Source organism: Schistocerca americana, chromosome X (genome assembly GCF_021461395.2).
Source record: "Schistocerca americana isolate TAMUIC-IGC-003095 chromosome X, iqSchAmer2.1, whole genome shotgun sequence".
Classification (NCBI taxonomy): Eukaryota; Metazoa; Arthropoda; class Insecta; order Orthoptera; family Acrididae; genus Schistocerca; species Schistocerca americana.
This window is the reverse complement of record NC_060130.1, coordinates 851605647-851629659: the sequence shown is the minus strand read 5'-3', so window position 1 is coordinate 851629659 and position 24013 is coordinate 851605647. Positions and strand designations below refer to the sequence as shown.

Sequence of the window (24013 nt, the reverse complement as noted above, 5' to 3'; positions counted from 1 at the left end):
TGGTCAGGTCTGTGATGGTTCAGATGCCAAGCAACTGCAAAGAATATTACAGTCCTTTGGGCAGTAAAGGCCAAATGCCTGTGAGTTAAAAAGGGGAGCAAGGAAAGTAGTTCTGCTCCAGGGGGCTCACATCACTTTCGTGAGTACATGCTTGGCCAAGACAGGGTCCCAGCTCTTGTAGTACTACCTTCCTTTCCGTGTTGCAAGTCTATTTCTCCTGTTCTCTCTTTTCCCCTCTCTACCTTTCTGCTAGATGGTCTTCTTGGTGGAGATTGTGCTTTTGTGCTTGAATCTGGTCTGAGTTTTGGACACTAGCTCCCATACCCTCTGGACTTCTACAACTTACATTATTAATTATATAGTCCCCTTTTTGGGATTGACTTGGTAGTTTATAACACTACTGTCCGCTACTGCTATACCATAACCTCAAAGCTGGAGGAAGTTCGTACAGGGTGTTTCAAAAATGACCGGTATATTTGAAACGGCAATAAAAACTAAACGAGCAGCGATAGAAATACACCGTTTGTTGCAATATGCTTGGGACAGCAGTACATTTTCAGGCAGACAAACTTTCGAAATTTCAGTAGTTACAATTGTCAACAACAGATGGCGCTGCGGTCTGGGAAACTCTATAGTACGATATTTTCCGTATATCCACCATGCGTAGCAATAATATGGCGTAGTCTCTGAATGAAATTACCCGAAACCTTTGACAACGTGTCTGGTGGAATGGCTTCACATGCAGATGAGATGTACTGCTTCAGCTGTTCAATTGTTTCTGGATTCTGGCGGTACACCTGGTCTTTCAAGTGTCCCCACAGAAAGAAGTCACAGGGGTTCATGTCTGGCGAATAGGGAGGCCAATCCACGCCGCCTCCTGTATGTTTCGGATAGCCCAAAGCAATCACACGATCATCGAAATATTCATTCAAGAAATTAAAGACGTCGGCCGTGCGATGTGGCCGGGCACCATCTTGCATAAACCACGAGGTGTTCGCAGTGTCATCTAAGGCAGTTTGTACCGCCACAAATTCACGAAGAATGTCCAGATAGCGAGATGCAGTATTCGTTTCGGATCTGAAAAATGGGTCAATGATTCCTTTGGAAGAAATGGCGGCCCAGACCAGTACTTTTTGAGGATGCAGGGATGATGGGACTGCAACATGGGGCTTTTTGGTTCCCCATATGCGCCAGTTCTGTTTATTGACGAAGCCGTCCAGGTAAAAATAAGCTTCGTCAGTAAACCAAATGCTGCCCACATGCATATCGCCGTCATCAATCCTGTGCACCATATCGTTAGCGAATGTCTCTCGTGCAGCATTGGTAGTGGCGCTGAGGGGTTGCCGCGTTTGAATTTTGTGTGGATAGAGGTGTAAACTCTGGCGCATGAGACGATACGTGGACGTTGGTGTCATTTGGACCGCAGCTGCAACACGGCAAACGGAAACCCGAGGCCGCTGTTGGATCACCTGCTGCACTAGCTGCGCATTGCCCTCTGTGGTTGCCGTATGCGGTTGCCCTACCTTTCCAGCACGTTCATCCGTCATGTTCCCAGTCCGTTGAAATTTTTCAAACAGATCCTTTATTGTATCGCTTTTCGGTCCTTCGGTTACATTAAACCTCCGTTGAAAACTTCGTCTTGTTGCAACAAAACTGTGTTCTAGGCGGTGGAATTCCAACACCAGAAAAATACTCTGTTCTAAGGAATAAACCATGTTGTCCACAGCACATTTGCACGTTGTGAACAGCACACGCTTACAGCAGAAAGACGGCGTACAGAATGGCGCACCCACAGACTGCGTTGTCTTCTATATCTTTCGCATCACTTGCAGCGCCATCTGTTGTTGAAAATTGCAACTACTGTAATTTCGAAAGTTTGTCCGCCTGAAAATGTACTATTGTCCCAAGCATATTGCAACAAACGGTGTATTTCTATTTCTGCTCGTTTAGTTTTTATTGCAGTTTCAAATATACCGGTCATTTTTGAAACACCCTGTATCATGAAATTTTTATTCCAGTAATTATAGTATGAATAAGCAGAGCAGTGTTACCCTCTGAAAGGATTTTAGTTGTGTTGACCATGATATACCTAATGGAGGTGGCTTATCGGAAATGAAAATCAGAAGTACGTAAATATTTAAACAGTGTTGAACAATGTTTAACCTATCCACACTGTTCAAAGGATAAAGGAAAACAGTTGCCAGCCTAATTAGGCAAGAGAATGATTGACATTCTTGTTCAAGAAAATAGGTATGATTAACTTTAACGGACAAACACAACCTATACTTTGCCACACGAGTGCAATGAACTCTGGCACCTGAATGCAGTATGTTCACGTTAAGGTTGGAGCTAACAGATTAGAACAAACTATTTACGTAAATATAACAGATAACAAAACATACTATTGCCTTGAGGACTTAGTAAAAATAAATGGTCTCAATAACGTTTCTATTAATATTCACTGTAGAATCTTAAATTGGACATAGGTTTAATATTACTTTTCAAACAAATTCCTATCTGACATGAAATATCTATATGGTCCATAGCAAATTTAGTTACTATGCATATATTAAGTCTTTCACAACTGAACACCTTTCTACTTAGAATGAAAATTAAATGGAGTTCACTAACAGATTACTTCTCACTGTCTTTTGAATAAAGAAGTTACTGTTTTCATAGATAGTTGTCCTTCTATTAATCGTACCTGCACAGTGGTATGAAGGCCACTCTATACTTTTTGCATTTCTACAAAAGTCTGATCGCATCTTGATTATGGGAGCCTGGCATGTGGCACCGCATTGTCTTCAGCATTGCAGATGCTGGACCCGATACACCATTGTGCAGTCAGACTTGTGACAGGAGCCTTTCGGACCAGCCCTGTGAACAGCCTACTTCAGGAGACTAGTGTACCTCCCCTGCAGATCAGGTGCTAAAAACTGCTGCTCAGCTATGCAATACACATTCATCCTTGGATCAGCCTTGACTTCTCCTTTGGACCAAAATACTCAATAGAACCTGTGGTTTTCTGCCGCCTGTTCCTGGGTGTGTTTGACACATTTCTGAAGTGAGATGTGGTGTACCCTGACATCTCTATGGTTTTGCCTGCTACGTTCCCTGCTGAACAGATTTGTGTAGTGGCAAGGCAACATCTCATGTTATGTGTGTGAATGAGAAATAAATAACGTAAGCCGTGTTTGAATGTGAACCTCCCGAAATCATTTTATTCCGTGTCGTAATTTATGTCATAGCTGCTAATCAAATGTGGGTATGGAGCATGAATGACTAAAAGTTGGTAGCCTTTCGAGCTGATATGTCCCTTTTGTCCACGGCACTTTATCTGCCCGCACTGTTGTTAGAACATGGTTGACGCTCCCACAGGGGGCAAATTTGAACTCCGAATGCAGAATGGAGGTGTATATGTTTGACCGGTAACTCTGTCTGTCTGCCCCAACATAGTTCTCAAACGAAAGTTCAGATTTTAAAGCTGTACTTTTATTTGAAAGCTGGTTTAATCTGGATGGCTCTTAGCTATATTTCTGAAAGTCTGTTCAGCCGTTTAAATTTCATCAGTTATATGAAGTAAAAATGTTTTCCACCAGCGTGCTCTCTTGAAATACGTTACGTAGTCCATAAGAACTACATCAAGTTATGTAGTACCAGATTGTAGAGCTCAAAAAGATGTGCCTAAATGAAAGATTACGGTTGAACGAAAATGATGATTTCTTTTGTCTTCTGAAGTCGCCTGTTTCAGCACCTACAAAGTAGAAAAAGTGTGACTGTGACTCAACTGTGAAAGACAAACACATCCTCTCGCCAACTTTTTGTGGTTCTTTTTGAAGTCTACAATTCATTACTAAAGCAAATGATTTTGCTCTAATAGTTTAAGCAGCATACTGCAAGAGAGCATGACGGCAGCCCACTTTCTTGCGACTTGACTTACAATTATAGCCACAGCTTATTTCTTGTGCTACCTAACGTAGCTAAATATATACTGATAGATAGTAAATGCCTATATCTGTGAGTTAAACAAAGAAACCTGTAAATCGCATAAGTGGTTCTCTAGTTATAATTGCGTATCTGCATGTCTGTTTGTGAATTCAGTCTTCGTAGTCCATGATTCAGACAGGTCATGTCTATGTCTTTTTCAATTTGTATCAATTTACCTTTTTAGCCATCGCTGCCTCACAGAGAGGCAAACAAACAATCCAACAGGCACTTTCGGAATTCTCATTCAACAATATTACTCACTCACTCAATGTACGTCAGTCGCTTGCAGTTCAGTTGTTGTTCTGCTCAGAACCAACAGCATTGTTTTGGTTTGTTCATAGTGTTTATTTACATATTGTGACTGTGAGTGGACATGAGAGTTTAATGGTTATGTATACCTCCACAAAAATTAGTGACGTCTTTAAACCTAAAAGACAAAAAGTTAGTGAGCAACTGCAGCTGGAGAAGAAGATGCAAACAACAAGGCAGATGATCTTTCTCCTAAGACGTCATCGCTAAATGAAAATATCTGTAAGTTGGCTGATATGGATACGGACAAAACATCTATAGACAGTAATGATAATTGTAATGATGACGAAAAGCCAGATTGTTGGTCTATCGAACAATGTACAGATTATAAAGCTAAAAACCCGTGGTTAATTATTAAAAAAAAGCTAGGTTACCAAGTTTGTAGAAGTGTATCTACACTAGATGCTGAAAAAAGGAAAGATTTAAAACTGAGTGAGCAATGGGTTTTAGGAACTGTAAGCTCATATGGGACAAATAAAAAAGATCAACTAACGCCTCTTCAGAAAAAACTATTTGATCACCGAAAGTCTCAAGCTCATGGTTTAGTGAACAAAATCCAGACTAACGCAGAAAAACATCATATTCAGAACTCAGTTGCTTCCATGGTAAAGGAACAAGAAGTTGTTACTGAGAGTGTATTTCGCACAGCTTATAAGCAAGCAAAGTTAAATAGATGATTTTATGAGTTTGAGACAGAAATTGATCTCCAAATTAAAAATGGTTTGGATATGGCCCGGATACTACATTCAGATGTTCTTTGCTCTAATATAGCGCTTGATATTTCTGACCAGATCTAATAAATAATTTAATAAAGAGTGACTCCAAATTTTCACTTCTTTTGGATGAAGCCACTTCTCTTTCAAACAAAAACGCTTTGATTGTATACTTTAGAACCTTGTTAAAAGGAATGGAAAACCCCATGACAATTTTTTGACGCTTTTTGAGCTAAATGACACAACACTATCTGGTATCTTAAAAGAACATTTAAAGCAGTTAGAATCACTAGGTCTAGGCTATGACTTTTTGAAAGACCATTTAATAACTTTGACTTGCGATGGAACTTACGTCATGTTAGGAAAAAAGTCTGGCCTCGCAAAGCAGGTGATGGAAATGTTTCCAAACTTATTCATCTGGCATTGTTTGAATCATCATTTAGAACTCGTCGTGCGCGACACGATAGAAGAAGTGGCGAGAATGAATCACTTTAAAATATTCATGGGTAAAGTTAGAAATATCTTCAGCTGCTCTACGAAAAGCATCAGGGAGCTGGCGGTTGTTGCTAAAGGTTTGGAGCAAGAAATTTTAAAAATCTGTTGTGTGCTCGACTCTCATTGGGTGGCCTCCAGTTTATTGGCAGTAAAAGCTGTATGGAAAGATTTTTGGCTCTGTACAGTCATTTTTTTAGAAGCATCAGAGGACACGAAATGGGACTCAAAACGGTCTACTTACAAAGGGCTTCGTAATACATTGTCATCTACATCTTTTGTCTCCAACCTAGCTGTAATGTATGATGCCTTAGAAGAGTTGGCCGATCTATTCCTACAGCTTCAAATATCAAGTGTAAACCTTGTTCAAGCTTACGATGACATTAGACTTCCAATAAAAGTGTTTGAAAGTCAGGTTGATGCAATGGGACAACATGCAAATGTAGCTAACATTGCACTGGAAAATATGAACTTTCGATGTGTCAAATTTTCTGAAAGAACAAATATTTCCAAGATTACTGATAAACACTTTTTCACAACTTGGCAAATAATTTGTCATCCAGGCTGTTGTTGTTGTTGTTGTTGTTGTTGTTGTTGTTGTTGTCGTCTTCAGTCCTGAGACTGGTTTGATGCAGCTCTCCATGCTACTTCATCCTGTGCAAGCTTCTTCATCTCCCACTACCTACTACAACCTACATCCTTCTGAATCTGTTTAGTGTATTCATATCAACAGTCAATGCATCTGAAAGCTACAATGTTGTTATGAATGACAGGAAGGTCATTCACCCCAATTCTGGCCTAAAAACATATTTATCACTTAAGGAGAAAATGAGAATTTTTGGAATGTGTGAAAGATTTAAAATTAATAGTCCTTGTGAAATAATAAGACTTCAAGGAGTACAATCAGGGTCTGAAACCAGTACTAAGCGGAGAAACTCCAACTATTCTTGTACAGCCACCAGTGTTAAAAAAATTCTTATCAGTAATAAACAGGATTGCAGTGTCGAATGTGGAGTGTGAACGTGACTTTTCTGCAATGAACTTAATTCTGACACCACTGAGATCTTCATTCTACATCAGCACTGTTTGTAGTTTATTACGCATCAGACTTGTGGGACCACCTGTAGCTAGATATGAACCTGGGCATCATGTAAAGTCTTGGCTGGTGAAGGGATATCATTCTGCACTTGCTACTCAGTCAAAAGCACGAAATGATAGTGTATAATGAAGACAATACTGTATTATGGAAATGTTTTTCTTAATCCATCTCAAACTGTTTGTGATTGATTTCACACTGCTTACTTTTTCTTCCTTTGTTTGAGCCACAGAGTATGAACTTAGTTAAAACTGTGAGCTCAGTTAAAATTCAATATGTCCTAAAAAGGTACTTTTTAACAATAAATATAAAACGTATATTCTGTATAAACTGACTGGTCATATGCCACTGACTTTTGTCAGAATAACAAAATGGCTCTGAGCACTATAGGACTTGACTTCTGAGGTCATCAGTCCCCTAGGACTTTAGAACTACTGAGACCTAACTAACCTAAGGACATCACAGACATCCATGCCTGAGGCAGAATTCGAACCTGTGACCGTAGCAGTCGTGTGGTTCCGTTAGAATAACAGATGTTTGTCATTTTAAGTACCGAGCGAGGTGGCGCAGTGGTTAGCACACTGGACTTGCATTTGGGAGGACGACAGTTCAATCCCGCATCTGGCCATCCTGATTTAGATTTTCCATGATTTCCCTAAATTGCACCAGGCAAATGCTGGGATGGTGCCTTTGAAAGGGGATGGCTGACTTCCTTCCCCATCCTTCCTTAATCCGATGAGACCGATGACCTCGCTGTTTGGTCTCTTTCCCCAAACAATCCAATCCAATCATTTTAAGTTAATATGCTATGTTGAAAGTGTAATAAAATTTAAAGTGAAGTATTTAAACAAAGTTGTATACCCTGAGGTCACAGATATATACTGTATGTTGACAGGACTCATTATTTTATAACTGAAGGGAAATTCAATTCATACATCGGATTACAAAATTGTAATCTCAAAATTAGTGCTGAATATGATTTATTATTAATGTGGCATTCTTGATTTGGAATCATTTGTAATTTTATCATAAATGAGTTAACAGGTCGATACTCAATCCAACCAATTCAGTTTATTGGTCATTAGCATTTTAATTGTTGAATGGCAAATTGAACCAAAAATCTGCTAACAAGGGAACCTCCCAATCGCACCCCCCTCAGATTTAGTTATAAGTTGGCACAGTGGATAGGGCTTGTAAAACTAAACACAGATCAATCGAGAAAACAGGAAGAAGTTGTGTGGAAATATGAAAAAATATACAAACTGAGTAGTCCATGCGCAAGATAACCAACAACAAGGAAATAGCAAGCTCAGGAGTGCCGTGGTCATGTGGTTAGCGTGAACAGCTGCGGACAGAGAGGTCCTGGGTTCAAGCCTTCCCTTGGGTGAAAAGTTTAACTTTTTTTCAGTTTATGTGACAAACGCTTATGTTTTCATCACTTTTTTGGGAGTGATTATCATATCCACAAGAAAACCTAAATCTGGCAAGGTAGAAGAATGTTTTTACCCATTCGCCAAGTGTACAAGTTAGGTGGGTTGACAACGTATTCCTGTCATGTGACGCACATGCCGTCACCAGTGTTGTATAGAATATATCGGACGTGTTTTCCTGTGGAGGAATCGGTTGACCTATGAACTTGTGATCAAATGTTTTCGGTTCCCATTGGAGAGGCACGTCCTTTCGTCTACTAATCGCACAGTTTTGCGGTGTGGTCGCAAAACACAGACACTAAACTTATTACAGTGAACAGAGACGTCAATGAACGAACGGACAGATCGTAACTTTGCAAAAATAAAGAAAGTAAACTTTTCACCTGAGGGAAGAATTGAACCAAGGACCTCTCATTCCGCAGCTGCTCACGCTAACCACGGGACCACGGCGCTCCTGAGTTCACACTCTCCTTGATGTTGTATATCTTGCACATAGACTACTCAGTTTATATATTTTGCTTATTTTTTCATAGTTCCACACAACTTCTTCCTGTTTTCTCGATTGATCTGTGTTTAGTTTCTCAAGGGCTATCCACTGTGCCAACTTATAACTAAATCTGAGGGGGGTGTGATGGGGAGGTTCCCTTGTAAGATGCGGGATACTTAATGTTCTGAACTAGTGCTTGAAACAGTGTAACATCTTCGTCCAGCCCACTGGAATAAAATTGTTTAAATAATGGTGTAATGTACAAACCAATTTTTTTATATACACAGTATGTTATTGGAAATGAAAAAGTAATTTTAACAGAGCTATAATGGAAGTCAAGAAGCTTTCATATTTTTGTAAAATGTTCTCCGAAGATGGATGATTATTATGAGTGCGACCTTGATTGAAATGGTTGACTCTGCTGTGAAACTGATTTTCATTTAAGTGCATGTTTATTTTTGTAATAGTTCTCTCCAATGCCAAATGTGTCGATTGCCTTTCATACAAGATGTATTCTACGTGTAAAACCTTTTTTCAGTCAGATTGCAGCAAATGTGTTAACATTTATGATAACCAGGTCCCTTTTGATTGTTTGTGGTTTAAAAAATAAATATTCAGTTTGCAGCGGCTACTCATGAAATATGTTTTTCTTAGTTAAGACAGTATGGGCTTATAGCAAAGAACAAATCTGTCATCTCTATGAAGAGTTTCTCACTTTCTGACTATTGTAACGTAATGTATATAGTCACAGAATTTCCCAGTTTAATGGTTAGTTCTGAATAAAATTAGTCATTTTTTATCAGATCTCTCTTTAATTGCTGTTGCTAACAACAAAATCCTACGATCCTTGAATTTTCATAATTGTTTTCCAGCAATTAATTTCTGTATATATTTGAGTAAATTATTTTTGTGTGAATCTGTGCTATAGACAGAAAAAGCGTTTCTTCGGTAATGCTCACTGCAGGAAGCAAGATATTGAAATATTTAAATTACATGGCATTTTCCACAACTATTCTTTCGTTTAGAAACAATACCCATTGGTGCGTGTTTTATGGTCAGGCATATTACAGTTTTGTTATAGAAGTAATCTTATTTAAACTAATTTCTGTGGGGTCATAATAGCCTGTGTTCTGTGTTTACAATCGTGAGCAGAACAAAAGGTAATGTTCATTGAGCGATTTGGTAGACAGTACTGACAATAGTTGAATCCAATGTTTTAGCATCGTGCAGTGTCACAACAGCAGTTAAGCTTACATTCCGTATAGATTCAGAATTACTTCCCAAATTACAATGCTTAATAAGTTTCACTGGCATTTTTCAAGCACACTTCATGTTTTAGTTTGATTACAGAGAAATAATCAGTAGATGCAGAAAGAAAGAAAGAAAGAGATGAAACTGACTTTCTGAGTTAAGTGCAAAAGATCTCTCATGATACCACTGAGAAGCGGTTCTCTGCGTGCCCAATCATTCAAGCCGGCCGACTTGGCCGAGCGGTTCTAGGCGCTTCAGTCTGGAGGAGTGGTAGAAGGGGGCATGTTCCGGCACCTAAAAGTTTAGAAATTAAGCACTGCTCCTCTCTGTGTCTTAGAGCACATTAGCCTCGTTGGCCACTTGATAGATTGGAGGGGTGTCTCATTGCCTGCTCAGACCCAAGGGGCCCATGGATGCCGTTGATCAGTGGTCTAGCCTGGATCCTACCTTCGCACATTTTTTTAAATTCTTCTTATCTTTCGTGAGATTTTTATCCTGTCTGTGTAACCAGTTTCCTTCTGGTACTGGAGGGTGTGGAAGTACTGGATGGATGCAGATGGTGCGCTTTTGTTTGGCTGCTATTTGGGAATGAGGCTCACTCTGTAGCTATCAATCTTCAGAAGATGCTGAGTTACCATTAACTATCTTGTGGCAGATTGTGTAGGTGCTTCAGGCATAGAGGTTCTTGTCTGATCAGCAGTCACTAGTATTCTACAGCTACCTATGAAAATGGCATTTGTAAATAACTTGCAAACAATAAAGTCACTTTGGATGTGTATGAAAGCAGACTTAGGGGCACTTTGGGTACAAAAATTATGTCTCCAGGATGTGAGTCTTCAAGTGATATCTTTGCTAACGAAGCTCAGAATGGTTAAAAATTCAACGAGTACAGGAGAGACTATTCCAGATTGGATTTTGATATCAGTTAATTTATTAATATTAAAATGTATTACATTATATACTATATTAATATTGAAAATTGCTGCTGCAGCTAATGCCAGTCTTCATTGACGGATCTGAACAATACTAAAAGGTTGACACCTGGGGTTCCCCTGTTAGTGTCCTGTAAATCCACTTGCAAAATTAGTGCTCTGTCTGTGATGGAGCGATATGGGGCATTACACTGGAGGAGTTAGCCATGAAATGTGTCATATGCATAGAATGTTTAAGTGTACTGTTAGCCATCTCATGCATGGACTTGGCAGAGAATTTCATCCAGTCCATTCAGGAGACCCCACTTCAGCTAAAACTTCCGTGGAAATTGGTGGTGTTCTGCTGGGTAACAGGATATGTGGGAATTAAAGGCAACAAACGTGATACAGCAGCTGTGGAGACGTGCGATATCTGCAGTTCCACATTGTTGGGTCCCTCAGGTATCTTAACTCGTAGAGGCCCCCCAAGTGACTCGGGGACTCACTGTTCTTTCATGAATTAGTGTACGGCGCTCTTGGAGACCCGAGCTGTTGCAGCTCATTCTTCCTTCCCAGGCTGCATTTCCTTCATTGTGCCCCTCCCTCCTCATCCTCACTCCTTCCCCACTGCCCTCTCCTTCGACTCTCTCTGTTTCCTTATTTATGTTGACCTGGCTATCCATCCGATTCCCTGTATTCCTTGTAGTTTTGTGCTTCTTGCCTGTTCTCTTTCGTCCTTTTTTGCTGTTTCTGGTCCATCCTTGGGGTTTTATCTCGTTAGGGGAAGAGCTTCCTCCCTAGCATCTACATTGAGGTTGGGGTTCCCCCCCTATTCTTCCCATCTTCCTTCCCTGCTCTTGCTCCCCTCCACCAGGCTAGGTCACCAACATGTGTACATGTGTAGCTGTTATGCACCCATATGGTTGAGCCCCCTGACAACACAAGGATCACATTACTGATACCTGAGCTGTTCCCTCCCCATATATGCCAGAGTGGTTGCTTCTCATCCTGGAGCATCAGAACTCCCAGCAATGGTGCCGTGCATGGCTTTCCTTGCTGTGGCTGGGTGGCATCCATAGGGAGAGCCCCTGATCGGAGTGCATGGTATCAGGGCAGATGCTTGGCACAGGAAGTGTATCAAGCTGCAAGAATCTGGCCGTCTTTGCATGTGGTAAAAGATAATTGAATGCTACTTCGTATGACCCTGCAGCCTTCCCTTCTGTGGCTACACCCTGGAAGGAGGTCCATGCTCGCCATCTTGGGATGAAACACTTTCCTCACTATCTGGTCTGTACTAGTACAGACGGGGACACATTCTTCACCACAAAGCTGCTGTTTCTTGCAGAAATATCAAGGAGAAGTTTGGCGAAGTGGTGTCTTTCAGTAAGATGTGGTTCGGCTCTCTGTTGATCAAAGCTGCTGCTGCCCAATCTGCACATCTTCGTACTTGTGATCATCTTGGTGCTGTCCCAGTGTCTATTACCCCTCACCAATCACTGAATATGGTCCAGGAAGTGATTTTTCATTGGGATCTCATCCTGCGAACCGATGAACTCCAGGGTAATCCGGAGTGACGTGACATACGTGATGTGTGCAGATGGGTCGTAAAGATAACCTCACCAATACCAGCGCCTTTATTCCGTCTTTGAACGGAGATAGTCTGGTGCCACATGCTGTGGGATTTGAATCCCCACCAGACGTCATGCACGTCGAAGACCCCTAGAGGTGTCTGTACCATCGCGCCGTAAGCTGTGGCGGCACGCACCTCCTGGTCCGCATTTAGTGTGAGGGTGCCACAGTGGAACACGTGGTAAAGTGGCCAATAGCGGCACTCCCGATAGAGTACTTAAGCGCCTGCCTCTCGCTCAGCCAGCCAGTCTAATCTTGCGTACGTCTCTGGACACATCGCCTCACGTTAGACAGCTTACGTATTTTCTTGTCCTGCGTATGAGTGGACGTGGTTGTTAGGTTCCTTGTGACTCCATTGTTTCGATCTTGTTGTTGTTCGTTCTGTCCTTAGTTGGTCATGTACATCCTATCCTGTTGTATTGTTGTTTGCGGGTCGCTCCGTGGGTCGCACCACGCCTTCCGTCACTTCAACCCCGCGACCGTTCCAGTTGCAGTTACAATAGGTAGCCTCCCAGAGAAGGTAACAGTCATCTGTTACTGATGTGATGTAAAGCCGTACATCCTGCCACCAATGAGGTGCTGTTGGTGCTGGTTTTGGGCATATATCAGTGTCGGTTAGAATGTCAGTGACAGAGCACCTTGAGTTCCTGCTGCCAATAAGGCGAGTACACTGTTTGTTTGTTGCATGTTTTTACGAGCTCCAAACAGGAGCAACTTGTTTCAGTTATCTGTGTAGCTACTAGTTTATTTTTGTAATTTATTGTGTGTTTGAGTCATCCACCCTGTTCCAGAGGAAGCTCTTTGTCCTACAAGATCTGGGCATTCACATAGGGTGGGTTTGCTGGTACTTGGAAGCTCCAATGTTAGGCATGTAATGCGGCCCTGTAAGAACATGACTGCCAAGGAGGTGAAGGAAGCCAGTGTGCACTCTTTGTGCATACTGGGAAGGAGTCATTCTGGATGTGGAAAGGGTGCTTCTGGGTGCCATAAAGAGTACAGGGTGCAACCAACTGGTGGCTGATGTTGGTACCAGTGACGTGCGTCACACTGGATCAGAGGAGATTCTCTCGGAAGAGACTGGGCAGTTTTTAGGGTAGATGGTCTCAGGAAACGACAGAATAGGCAGGCGTCTGTCTAAAAGGGAGCAGGTAAAACACAGAAAGTTAGTTGTAGAAACAATCGGTATTGTAGTTGTAAATTATTGTATTTGTGTTGGGTAAGAGCCACAGATACAAGCCCTAATAGAAAGCACTGAAGCTTAAATAGTTAATGGTACAGAAAGCTGGCTAAAGCTGGAAATTAGTTCAGTTGAAATTTTTTCAAATGACCAAACAGTCTTCAGAAAGGATAGATTAAATACAGTTGGTGGTGGAGTATTTATTGCTGTCAGTAGTAGTTTACCTTGTGTAGTATTGGTAGAGGTTATACTTGACAATCTGACTAAACTATTAATTGGATTGTTTTACTGACCTCCAACTCAGAAGATACAGTTGCTAAACAGTTCAAAAGAAATTTGAGTCTCATTTCAAATAGGTACCTCACTCATACAATTATAGTCGGTGGTGACTTCAATCTACCCGCGATATGCTGGAAAAATTATATATTTAAAGCCGGCAGCAGGCATAAAATGTCGTCTGAAATTGTACTGAGTGGTTCCTCAGAAAATTATTTTGAACAATTAGTTCATGAGCCCACCTGAAGCATAAATGGTTGCTAAAGTGTACTTGACCTCTTACCAACAAATAATCCTGGACAAAGTGGGGAGCATCATGACAGTTACAGGGATTAGCTACCACTAGGCAGTTGCTGCTAGGCTGAATACTGTAGTACTCATAACCATCAAAAAAGCTATTTAAAAAAGCTGATAAAAATGCTCTTAATACCTTTTTAAGACACAGTCTCCACTCCTTCCAATCTGATCATGTAAGTGTAGAAAAGATGTGGAATGATTTCAAAGAGTGTCGATGGCAGTTGAGAGATATATATCACATAAATTAATAAGTGATGGTACTGATCCCCCATGGTACACAAAGCGGGTCAGATGACTGTTGCAGAAGTAACAAAAAAGCATGCCAAATTTAAAAGAACTCAAAATCCCCAAGATTGGCAAAGTTTTACAGAAGTTCGAAATATAGTGTGTACTTCAATGCGAGATACTTACAATAATTTCCACAACAAAACTCTGTCACGGAATCTGGCAGAAAACCCAGAGAGATTCTGGTTGTACATAAAGCACACCAGTGGTAAGATGTAATCAATACCTTCACTGCGCGCAAGCAACGGTGAAGTCACTGATGACAGTGCCATTAAAGCAGAGTTATTAAACACAGTTTTCCAAAACTCCTTCACCAATGAAGACGAAGTAAATATTCCTGAATTCCAATCGAGAACAACTGCCAAAATGAGGAGAAACGTAGAAGTGGATGTCCTCGATCTAGCGAAGCAGCTTAAATCGCTTAATAAAGGCAAGGCCTCTGGTCCAGATTGTATACCAGTCAGGTTCCTTTCAGAGTATGCTGATACAATAACTCCATAATTAGCAATTACATACAACCGCTTGCTCATAGAAAGATCCATACCTGATGACTGGAAAATTGCTCAAGTCACACCGATACCCAAAAAGTGAAATGGGTGTAATCTTCTGAATTACACACCCATATCACTAACATTGATTTGCAGTAGGGTTTTGGAACATATGCAGTGTTCGAACATTATGAAGTACCTCAAAGATAACAATTGATTGGCACATAGTCCGCACGAATTCAGAAAGTATCATTCTTGTGAAACACAACTAGCTCTTCATACACATGAAGTAATGAGTGCTATCGACAGGGGATGTCAAATTGATTCCGTATTTTTAGATTTCCAGAAGGCTTTTGACACTATTTCTCACCAGTGTCTTCTAACCAAACTACGTGCCTATGGAATATCACCTCAGTTGTGCGACTGTATTTGTGACTTCCTGTCTGAAAGGTCACAATTTTTAGTAATAGATGGAAAGTCATAGAATAAAACAGAAGTAGTATTCAATGTTCCCCCAAGGAAGTGTTATAGGCTCTATATTGTTAATGATCTATATTAACGACATAAGAGACAATCTGAGTAACCCTCTTAGATTGTTTGAAGAAGATGCTTTCATGTACCACCTTGTAAAGTTATCCGATGACCTAAATGAATCGCAAAATGATTTAGATAAGATATCTGTATGGTGCGAAAAGTGGCAATTGACCCTGCATAAAGAAAAGTTTGAAGTTATTCACATGAGTTCTAAAAGAAATCCATTAAATTTAGATTATGCAGTAAGTCATACAAATCTGAAGGCTGTAAATTAAACTAAATACTTAGGGATTACAATTACAAATAATCTAAACTGGAACGACCACATAGATATCGTTTTGGGTAGAGCAAACCAATGACTGCAATTCATTGGCAGAACACTTAAAAGGCACAACAGGTCTACTAAAGAGACTGCTTACACCACACTTGTCTGTGTTATTCTGGAGAACTGCTGTGCGGTGTGGGATCAGCATCAGGCAGGACTGACGGATGACATTGAAAAAGTTAAAAGAAAGGCAGCTTTTTTGTATTACCCGGAATATGGGAGATAGTGCCACAGACATGATACCTGAATTGGAGTGGCAATCATTAAAACAGACGTTTTTCATTCGGTGGGATCTTCTCATGACATTTCAATTGCCAGTTTTCTCCTCAGATTGCAAATACATTCTGTTGGTACCCACTTACATAGGGAGAAATGATCATCACGATAAAATAAGAGAAATCGGGGCCCGCACAGAAAAATTTAAGTGCTCGTTTTTCCTGCACACTCTTCGAGAGTGGAATGGTAGAGACACAGCTTGAAGGTGGTTCATTGAACCCTCTTTCAGGCATTTTGTTCTGAATAGCAGGGTAATCACGTAGATGTAGATCTTTCCACTGTACAGGGGACCGTCTGTGTGGTGACTGTGGACACCCACTCCATGAGGGAAGCCCCTGTGTTCTGCCACTTGGGTGTTTAAATCGTCATGATCACTACTCTCCATGATAGCCAGACTGCTCAGTTTACAAAATAGAAAAGAAGATCAAAGAGTAAAAGTTCTTCAATTGGCTAACTTATGCTGAGGCTCGCAAAAAATGTGACAGACTCCACCCAGTGTAGATTTCTTCTACTTTTGCCTCTGTTACATCCTTTCTCCTCCCACCTCTTCCTTACCCTGGTCCCACCCCCATCCCATTCTCGTCTCCCCCTCCCTCTTCTCTGCAGTTTCCCCTGCTAGGAATGGTAAATTTCCTCCCTGGGAATGTACACCTCTTCATCCCAGGTTTTGTCAAAGTTCCATAGCCCTCTAGGCTGCCAATGACAATCAACAGTCCAGGGTCTTACGCTGCGGGGTGCTCTTTGTACTGATTCATTGGTCCTTGCAGAACATGTCGCGACACACTTTGCGATAGCATTGACTTCCTCTTCCTGTCGTTGAAGAAACCCCCTCTGTTTAAAGACCCACCGAGCTGAAGCCTATAATGAACTCTTCACCGAATGGGAATTCGTGCAGCCTCTTGCCTCTTCACATCACATGGCCCCAGGCCCAGATTCCATCCACAACCAGATGATCCAGAACTTTGACATTACTCAGAGGGAACATCTACTCAGGGTCTTAAATCGCATTTGGGTCAAGGGTGCCTTCCTCTTGCAGTGGCAAGACAGCATGTTATCCACATCCTTAAGCTTGGCAAGAACCCAGTGTCTCGACAGTTACTGATTGAATAGCCTGATCAGGAAGGATGATCTAAAACTGACCATTTACTCTGATTGGAAACAGCAATCTGACAGGCATTTGCTATACGCCAACACCTTTTCACAGTCTTCTTTGACATCACTTCACTTAGTTCCTATCGTTCCCTCTGCAGCTTCTCTCTCGATTGGCCTTTTCCAGGTCTATTTGGGGTGACCATGTTTTCGAACTCCTTGAGAGTTCCAGTCCCATGCCACCCTTTCAGCAGCACCATCTGGTTTCCTAAATGTATGCTCATTCCAGTTCCATTTTCTTTCCTTGATTTGCATATTGAGTGGTTGCTGATTTGTCTCTATCCAATGATCTTCATTTGCCATTATATCTGGCCATCTCACATTTAAAATACACCGGAGACAGCAGTTGATAAAACTTGGAGCCGTTTTTTCTTTTTCTCTCTTTTTTTTTTTTTTTTTGTGTGCGCGTGGTTAGTCATTTTCCAAGCTTCGCAGTCATACAACAGAACAGCCTTCACATTGCTATTGAAAAGCCAGAGTTTGGTCTTGTTTGAGATGTTCCTACATCTCCAAATGGGGTACAGTTGTACAAACACACCATTTGCTTTGCGGATGCGACTACGGACATCGACTTTGGTGCCTCCTGTAGTCATGACTATAATTCTGAGATAGAGGAAAGATTTGACATGTTCTACGTCCTCTTCATTAATGCCCAGCTTAGTCATGATGGTTGAATTTATCCAAATTTCTTTGGTTTTGCGAACATTGATCTTGAGGCCTGCAGCTTCTGCCTCTCTCTGTAACCTGGCCAGTTTCTCTTTGATGTCTCGATATCATTGTGCCATTAAGCAGAGGTTGTCTGGGAAATCTAGATCTTTGAGCCTATCCTGCATCCCCCATTGCACACCTGTCTTCTGTCCCCTCATCACACTCTTCATTACATGGTCCAACACCAAAAGAAATAGTGTTGGTGAAAGAATACACCCTTGTTGTAATCTTACTTTTAAAGGCTCTGTTAGTTCTCCATTATGTAGTTCTTGGCATTCGTAGTCTTCATACATTTCCTTGATGGTGTTAATAATCTTTGTTGGAATGCCATATTTTGCAAGTTTCCAAAGTCAATAAAGGTAAGGTAGAAAGTGTTTTGCCACTCTACGGTTTGTTCCACAATAATTCTGAAAGTATTGATTAGGTCCACACAGCTTCGATGTTTTATAAAACCTACGTGCTCTCTCCTCAGTTGTGCTTCCTCGAAAGTACCTTACTTGGTATTGACAATAGGGTAATGCCCCACCAGTTGTTGAAGTTAGCAACATCTCCTTTTTTGGGTATTTTCACGATAATACCTTGTTTCCAGTCTGTTGGCAGTTTCTCTTCTCTCCATATCTCCTCTAAGAGGATGTACAATAACTCACAATAGTGTACAACTCTGTTTTCAGCATCTCAGATGTTATATTATCTGGTCCTGGTGCCTTCCCATTCTTGATCTGTGTCAGCGCTATATGAATTTCTGCTTTTGTAGGTGCATTTACACCAATGCTGGAACTAGGATCATTGTATTAAGTTTCTTTTTGTTGTTCTACCTCACTGCCAAGATCTCTATTTAGAACTTTGCTAAAAATGCTCCTTTTACCTACGTGTTAGTTCATGTGTAGTTAGTATCTCACCTTTCTTATTCCTTACTGCTCAGTTCCTCTGGAAGCTTTTCATTGAGAGCATCTTAGTGATACCATATAGTTCTTTCACATCCTCCCTCCACACTGCCTGTTCTGCTCCATCAGCCTGTTCATCTATCCATCATCTGTGGTCTCTTCTCACACGCCTTTTCACTTCCTTATCTGCTGCTCTATAATCAGTTCGTGCCTGTGCTTTTTGTTGTCTGGTCCTGCTTTGGTTTACTCTTCCCGTGGCCTCCTTTCTATGGGTGATCTTCCTCCAGGTATGTTCGGACACCCAATCTCTCAACAGACAGCCGCTGTGGCCAAGCGGTTCTAGGCGCTTCAGTCCAGAACCGCACTGCTGCTACAGTCACAAGTTCGAATCTTGCCTCAGGCATAGATGTGAGATGTCCTTAGGTTAGTTAGGTTTAAGTAGTACTAAGTTCTAGGGGACTGATGACCTCGGATGTTAAGTCCTGTAGTGCTTAGAGCCATTTTTTTCTCAACAGACGATTTTTAAAGCCAAGTTGTCTCTCACTTACTTGCACAAAAGTATTCTTAACTTCTATCCACTTTTTCTCCATGTCCTTATGCTTTGTCATCTCCAGTTCCACCGTGTGGAATCTATTCAGGAGTTCCAGCTGGAACCCCTCAGCTATCTGTGGATCTTTCAGTTTACCTATGTCGAATCTTCTATTTATTGGCTCGAATTTCTTTCTGAAAGCCACAATCTGCATTCGGAAACTGGAAGTAACAAGATGGTGGTTGCTTTTTGCATCTTGTCCTCTTCTATTCCGTACATCTTCCAGGCTCTTCCTGAACTTCCTGGATACTGTGATGTGGTCAATTTGATTTTCTGTAATACGCTCTAGGGATGATACCCATGTTATCTTATTATTATGATATCTCCGATGAGGAAACAAGGTCCCCCCCTCCCATTCCAAGGTCATGGTTTGAGCAGAAGTCACTAAATCTTTCCCCATTATCATACATTTTACCCAAGCTATGTTCCCTCATTATCTATTCCAGTGCATCATTGTCATCTCCCTCCTTGGCCTTTGTCTCCCATAACAATGAGGATATCTTTCTTGCTCACTTTCCTTACAGTCTCTTGTAGCAGATAATAGAACTCTTCCTCCTTCTCAATATCTGATGTCTCTGTGGGGGCATAACCTTGGATGAGGGTCACTTTCAGATCTTAGTCTTAAATCTGGTGGCCATGATCCTACTAGACATAGGTCTCCATACTAGAAGGCTCTTCTTTGCTGCCTCGGTCAACAATAGCCCAACTCCATCCCAGTGTTCCTCTTCCTCTACACATCCTGAGTATAAAAACTTAATTCCATCCAATGTCTGTATTTCACCAAACTCTGGCCACCTCACTTCACTCAATCCCAGGATATCAAGATTATAGTTATTAGTTTCCCTGGTCACTTGTTTCAGCTTGCTACTCTCACTCAAGATTTGTATATTTTAAAAGGCAATATTATTTTTCATACCAAACGTTGTCATTAGTTTATCCATCCGGTTTTGTATTCTCATCTCGGTTTCAGTAATGGGGTAACTTAAGAAGGGTGCGGGTGATTGGCACACTGCTTCCAATTGCCTTGGTGAGGCTGCCACCTTATCGCCCAGGCACTGACGATTTACCCTACATTTGGTATATGGGCTTGGCACTTCCTCCCCACCCCTATATGTGGTTTAACCACCACCATTGATTAAGTGGGGGAAACGGAAAGGAAATGAAAACAGATGGGCTAGGGATAGGAAAAGGATAGGAGACAGGTTTTCGATAAGTCGTTTTGGGACACAGTTGGTCTGGCTCCTCCCCTTCAGCCTGTCTGGCACGGGTGACCCTGCTGGCAGCTACGCTACAGCCGGCTTAGCCCTCCAGATCCAGAGTACGACAACCTCCATGCCCGCACAGACAGTGCTACATTAAGGTGGTTTCTCCTGAAGAGCTTTCTTTGACATACATACGGCATAAGACCCGGCTTGGTGCTGTCCCTCCCTGTTACTCCTGCACCACCTACTTCAACAACCCCCCCCCCCCACCCCACCCCACCCCACCCAAACCAACAGGGACGTCCGTCCTCACTTCTAAGCTTACAATCCCTTCCCAGGTTTCTGCTAGTGGGAAAGATGACACTCGCCAGTGGCTGAAGAGACCAAAAGTAGGTGGTCATAGTGCTTCATGCTCATCCTCAGTCCCGAAGACTGAATCAGTGAAGTCCTCCCAGCCAGGGAAACCAAAGGAACAGCAGGAGAAACCAGAAAAGAAGGTCCCCAAGACCAAGGGAATTGCAGTGGCACCAATACCACTGCTACCTCCAAGCTCTGCGTCTGCAAATCAGGGGAGATTCTGGTGTCTGCGGAGGACCTAGATCCCACCGGACCCTCAGACAACATGGATATAGACTGCTCAGGCAAAAAGTTGGTGGCAGCAGGTGACCCTGAGGCATAAACTGCCTCATTGAATGTTCCATGCCTTCCCAGTCTCACAATCACATCATCCTCCAGTGGAATTGCGGCAATTTTTTTTTTTCCACCGCCTGGCTGAGCTACGGCAACTGTTAAGCTTTACACCTGCTTTCTGTGTTGCCCTCCAGGAAACCTGGTTCCCACCAATGCGCACCCCTGCTCTCCGCAGCTATAAGGGATACTACAGGAACTGTTGTGACTATAATCGGGTGTCAGGTGGAGTTTGCATTTGTCCTAAACTCAGTCTGCAGAGTACCTGTGCCCCTTCAAACCCCTCTTGAAGCTGTGGCTGTCAGAATAGGAATGATGTAGGAAATAACTACCTACAATGTATACCTTCCTCTGGATGGTGCAGTATGCCTGAATGTATTTGCTGCACAGATCGATCAACTCCCTAAACCTTTCCTACTTCCAGGAGATTTTAATGCCCATAACCCCTTATGGAGTGGCACTGTGCTTACTGGCTGAGGCAGAGATGTCGAAACTTTACTGTCTTAGTTCAGTCTCTGCCTCTCAAATACTGGGGCTGCCACACATTTCATTGTGGGTCATGGTAGTTTCTCGGCCATTGATTTATCAGTCTGCAGCGTAGGACCTCTTCCATTTATACACTGGAAAGCACATGACGACCTGTGTGGTGGTGACCATTTCCTCATCTTTCTGTCACTGCCCCAGTGTCAGGCTCATGGACAACTGCCCAGATGGGCTTTAAACAAGGCGGACTGGAAAACTTTCACCGTTGAATCTCCCCCACAGGGGAACATCAATGTGATGGTTGAGCAGGTGACTACAGCAATCCTTTCTGTGACAGTAAACAATATCCCTCACTCTTTAGGTAGCCCCCGGCGAAAGACAGTACCTTGGTGGTGACCGGAAGTCACTGAAGCAATTGAGGAGCGTCGGTGAGCTTTAGAGCGGCATAAGCGGCACCCTTCCCTGTAGCACATCATAGCCTTTAAACGGCTCCATGCCCGCGTTTGTCTACTTATCAAACGACGGAAGCAGGAGTGTTGGGAGAGATGTCTCAACCATTGGGTGCCATATGTCACCTTCCCAAGTCTGGGCCAAGATCAAACATGTTTTCGGGTACCAGGCCTCAACAGGTGTTCCCGGTGTTAACGTAGGTGGTGTGATATCTACCAACGCAAAGCCTATGCTCGAGCCTGTGCATCGGAAAATTACCCCCCCCCCCCCCTCCTCTCCCCCGCCTTTCACACTCTCAAATGGCAGCTGGAAGGGAAAGTCCTCTCATTCACTACATGCCACAGTGAATCCTAGAACGCCCCATTTACAGGGTGGGAGCCCTTGCACGTTACCCCGACACAACTCGTGGGCCAGATCGTATCCACAGTCAGATGATTAAACATCTCTCACCTGACTACAAGTGATATCTCCACGTCATCTTCAATTGAATCTGGTGCGATGGCTTATTTCCATTGCAATGGTGGGAGAACACCATCATTCCAGTGCTCAAACCTGGTAAAAACCCACTTGATGTGGATAGCTATTGGCCCATCAGCCTCACCAACGTTCTTTGTAAGCTGGTGGAATGTATAGTGTGTCGGTTGTTGGGTCGGGTTCTGGAGTCACATAGCCTACTGGCTCCATGTCAGGCCAGCTTCCGACAGGGACGCTGTATACCAACACCTGGTTGCCGTCTCTTATGATTTACGAAAAGTTTGACACGACCTGGTGACATCATATCCTTGCCACATTATACGAGAGGGGTCTCAAAGGCTTACTCCCGATTTTTTTTTTTTTTTTTTTTTTTTTTTTTTTTTTTTTTTTTTTTTTTTTTTTTTTTTTTTTAAAAAAAATCCAGAATTTCCTTTCACTTCCAACTTTCCATGCTCAAGTTGGTGCCTCCCATAGTTCTGCCCCACCCCCTCTCCCCCTATATCCGGGAGCATGGGTTCTCGTTTGAGTGTCTCTATTTTAGTGGCCATTAATGGTCTAGCAGCAGCTGTAGGGCCATCTGTCTCACCTTGTCTGTATGTAGATGACTTCTGCATTTCATACTGCCTGACCAGTACTGGTGTTGCTGAGCGGTGCCTACAGGGAGCCATCCACAAGGCACAGTCATGGGCTATAGTCCACAGTTTCCAGTTTTCGGCCGCAAAGTCGTGTGTTATGCACGCCTGTCGGTGTTGTAACATTCATCCAGAACCAGAACTTCACCTTAATGACGATCCACTCACTGGAGTGGAGACATATCGATTCTTAGGACTGGTTTTAAATGCCAGATTGTTTTGGCTTCCTCACATTTGTGTGCTTAAGCAGAAGTGCTGGCAGCACCTCAATACCCTCCACTGCCTGAGTAACACCAACTGGGGTGCAGTTAGCTCTACGCTGCTGCAGCTCTACAGAGCCCTTGTTCAATCCCGCCTTGACTATAGGAGTCTGGTTTATGGTTCGGCGGCGCCTGCAGCATTGCATCTACTTGACACAGTGCACCACTGTGGCGTTCGCCTATCGACAGGAGCTGTTAGGACGAGTCCGGTGTCCATCGTCCTTGTGGAAGCTGGCGTCCCTCCATTGCAGGTTAGGCACACACAACTGCTGGCCAGTTACGTAGTACACATTCGCAGTTCTCCTGCCTCTTCGAATCACAGTCTACTTTTCCCACCCACGGCAACTCATGTGCCACATCTGCGACCCAGGTTAGGGCTTCCAATTGCAGTTAGTGTCCAATCCCTTCGGAACTGGGGTCTGTGCCTTTACCACCTATACTTGAGGTCCATTCATCTACACCTCCATGGTGTAGACCTAGGCTGCAGCTTCACCTAGACCTTGCACTTGGCCCTAAGGACTCGGTTAACCCC

The 24013-nt window shown here is 42.6% G+C and overlaps 1 protein-coding gene across 1 annotated transcript in view; it reads left to right on the top strand.

The window, feature by feature from the left end:
* LOC124556566 overlaps nucleotides 1-24013 on the top strand; it is a 259489-nt gene that overhangs the window by 47690 nt on the left and 187786 nt on the right. The window lies entirely within an intron of this gene.